Source organism: Capsicum annuum, unplaced genomic scaffold, assembly GCF_002878395.1.
Source record: "Capsicum annuum cultivar UCD-10X-F1 unplaced genomic scaffold, UCD10Xv1.1 ctg74866, whole genome shotgun sequence".
Taxonomy (NCBI): Eukaryota; Viridiplantae; Streptophyta; class Magnoliopsida; order Solanales; family Solanaceae; genus Capsicum; species Capsicum annuum.
In genome coordinates, this window is record NW_025885010.1 from 21,615 (window position 1) to 25,624 (window position 4,010).

At 34.7% G+C, this 4,010-nt stretch overlaps 1 long non-coding RNA gene across 1 annotated transcript; it reads right to left on the reverse strand.

Moving 5' to 3' along the window:
* Window positions 1-288: 288 nt before the first annotated feature.
* LOC124894532 lies at window positions 289-2,424 on the reverse strand. The gene is made up of 2 exons (XR_007051226.1): window positions 2,289-2,424; window positions 289-875 (listed from the first exon to the last, which is right to left on the reverse strand). It is a non-coding gene; the product is annotated as an uncharacterized LOC124894532 (long non-coding RNA).
* Window positions 2,425-4,010: the final 1,586 nt, after the last annotated feature.

A 4,010-nucleotide genomic window follows, 5' to 3' on the forward strand; every position in this document is an offset into this window, starting at 1 on the left:
GCTCACACAAATTAGAAGAAATAATCAAGAAACAAAACTAAACTCAAATAGGGAGAACAAACAAAACCAAGGTAAGGACAAAACTAACAGTAAGAAAAATAGAGCACAGTAATGGCCTGGCACCAAGGACAACCAAACAAATAATAAGAAGCGGTGCAAGTCACGAATATACTACAGCAGACACGCAAGTCAAGATACAGGAGATAGTACGATAAACAATATAAAGCAACATAAGAGGTTCAAAAACAGTAAGACAATAAAAACACCCTCAAAGTACACACTATATCCAAATTTTAAGAACTACTAGAAATCCAAATCACAGATAGGAAATCCCACGCAAATTAAAGGCAACGAAAATATAGAAAAATTATGCGATAAAATAAAGTTCAAGGGTTAAAAGTCACCGAAATACGTATATCATGTAATCTGCTCTTGTTTGTTGTGCTGGAACCCGGCAAATTGGGTCGCCGGAATCACTTCACCGGAAAGTCGTCGGCTCAAATCTGGACAGTAGTTGCAATATCCGGTAGCGACCCCCACCTGAAGTTTTTGGCTCCGCCGCCTTCACCACCGACGTCCGTCGAACCAGTCGAACCGTCGAACCAGTTCGCCGAATCCGATCGCAGACCAGTAACCAGCAAGTTGCTGCCTTCGCAAATCTGCTGACAGTGGAGAGGGGAGAGAGGGAGGGAGGGGGAAAGGGAGAGAGGGGAAAAGAGAGGGAGACCAAGAAAGAGAGGGAGAGAGAAGTGTGCCTACCTGTTGCCGGTGTTGTTTTGCCGCCGGCGTCTACTTCACAGAGACTGACCAGTCACGTCAAAGAGAACGCAGGGGAAGGGAGAGACCAAGGGAGAGAGATGGAGCAACGTACTTACCTGTCGCCGGCGTAAATTAATTTATCATCTGTGAGTTCGCCGGAGAATCAGTCGGAGCATCGCCGGAAATCGGCGAAAAAGACGTCGGAATAATTTGATTGAATCGGATTTGGGATTTCAAATTCAATAGTCTCAAAATAAATATTATACAAGGCATCATGTTATTTATGGATTGAAAAGGATAAAAAATAATAAAAAAAGAAACCTAATTAATTTTATGAGTTGGTTCAAATCCTTTAGAAAAATGAATTTGCATAATCATTTTTTTACCTTTTTGGTCATTAAAATTTATTTCTATTCAATAATATAATGGATTTATCGCTATAAATACATGGTTAAACCTACTGGGCTAAATAAAATTGATATACGAAGAATCCAAAATCAAAAAAGATCTCAATATTTGGTCCAAACGTATGCAGGAATCTCTAATTGATGATCAGGCCATCAACCAGAATTTTTAAATCAGAGAAGTCTTTGATGTCCTTGAATTCAACTTTTATTTTTGAAAATCTAATGGCTAGTTATATTTTTTTTGAGGTTCTAGAATGCCATAGATTATGAAAATTAAGAACTGAACTCAAGTATATGAAAGACTATTCTGATTTAAGCATTTTTATTGGTGGCTTGATCATCGACTAAGAGATTCCTGTATATATTTTGATCAAATACTTATGATACTTTTGATTTTTGTCCCAGCAACAATGTTTACTCTTTTTTTTGGGGGGGGGGGGGGGGTATTAAGTTTTTACTCCTTTATATAATTCTATAATATTTTCATGTCTTTCTCATTTCTAGATAGTGCTATATTTATATTATGTCCTTGAGATCTTATAAATATATACATTTGTCACCAGATTTTGAGAGAGATTGATATAGTTTTTTTGCATTTTCAAATTTATTTTACAATCGAATTCATTTTAGACTTAATTCATTTCGAATTAAATTCTATGTTTACTATTAACTTAATAGTTGGTTAAAAAGGGTTGGCTTTTTTTCTTTTTTGGTAGGGTTAAGATGTGTTATTAATATCTTCTATTTTTAGAACATGATATTATGCTTTTTAAGGGTTAGAATGATTTATTTCATATCTTATGTTGATTAGAGTCAGTTTCTTTTGGCCTAATCAATTGTTCAAAGGCGGATCCAGGATTTTATAATTGTGGGTTCCCAATAAAATAAATTAATATGCAAAAATAAGCTTATTGGGACAGATTTTGAACAATGGACAAGGCATAGATTGCATCATTGAGGATTAAAACGAGGAAAATAAGCTTTAGTCAGCATAAACAGGAATAAAATTTATATCGGGACACCACAGCTAGGCTAGTACAAGAGTATTTGACAATCAAAGGGCGTTGAATTTGGAGAAATAGAAAGGAAAGAAGCAAAACAAGCATGAGGGAGTTGAATTACCTTTGTGAGCTGTTGGACAGAACAATTGTTCCATTCCCTACAACATTGACCACCAAAAGCTGGAGAAAGATGGATTTACATTTTTTGCTAATTTTGTAATCTTTTCATTTTCTCCAAAGACAAAAATGGATCCACTGGTCCAACAATGCACTAATTTGTTTTTTTGCCTTTATTAATGTGGAATAAGAGGTCCAGTAATGGACGGCCACATTTCAATTAAAAAGCATAGGCTGAAAAGCCTAAAAAAAGAAAACGCGTCTAAGAGAATTTGAATCCACATTCGAGTACCAAAACTACATATGGGTTCCCTTTTGCCCCTAAGCTAACCATCTGTTTAGTCTTGGGTTCCAATCTTTAAATATTTATATCTTTTGATAATATTTCTCATTAAATTATATGTCTTATGGTAGCAGTTGTGGGTTCCCGGAAACCCGCACCCGCTACCGTAGATCTGCCCCTGCACTTGTTGATATTATAACGATGGGATAAGTTATGTCATATGACCAAGAACAGTTTGATTTGAAACAAGTTATCCCAGGATTACTCATCCCTCCCTCAAGAAGGGATAAGAATAACGTCATAATTCCAGGATAATTAATCTCGAAATGAGTTATCCCATGTATTATATCCATCCAAACATGGGATAAGTTCATCCTAAAGTTAATCACGAGATTAGTTATTCTTTATCCCTTATACTAAATGACCCATAACTATTTAAACTTTAGAGGCATATTTTTTCTTTACCATTCTTGATCTCGTCTAATTTTAAAGATGGAATTTCGTTGCCTTGACATATTTCTTAGATTCTGTTTATGATTAAAATATGGTACATAAAATAAAATGAAGAAAGTGCTATATTATTTTAAAAATATTATTTATATAATCTAGCAAATTATTATAAGGGTGAAATGGAATGGAGAGTGGGAGTTCGGGGGCGGGACGATGAAAGGGTGAGGGTTAGGGCGTTAGAAAGATGGGAAGGGAATAACAAACTTTAAATCTCAACATGAATTTAAATAATCATTTAGATCGTAATTATTAAGTGCATGTATTGTTATTTTTTAATAATAATTTAATGAGTCTAAGTAAATATAATAAATTAAACCTACCCATTTAATGATTTTTGTAAAATAAAAATATCTCGCCACAATTCATTATTTATCTCTATAATTTCTACATGCAGTCGTCGCTATCACTAATCTCGTCTATAATTGTCACTATCACCCATCATTCAGTACTCATAATTATCATACGTATATAATCAATTTTATCATTATCAGTTAATCACCATCATCATTAGCTATTATCGTCGCCGACAATAAATTATACCACCAATTACTATCATCAACCATCATCTTTAATTATTGCGTTCAACCACCATCCAGTGGCGGAGCCACATTGAATTCAGGGGGTTCATCCAAACCCTCTTCATCGGAAAATTATACTATTTTTTCATGGTCAAAAATATTTTTATGTATATATAGTAGATGTTGAACCCCCATCGACTAGTCCGTATATTTTCTTCTGAACCCTCTCAATGAAAATTCTGGCTCCGTCACTACCACCATCACCTCTAGTAATCACAAGCCCGCAATTACTGTTACCCATCATCATTGTCGGGAAGGTGAACAAGAAACTATTTTTTGGATTACTATTTAATTAGTGCCTGCTTCATAACTTTTTTTATATAAGTTTACCCGCTTTATGTAAAAGTTCAGACAA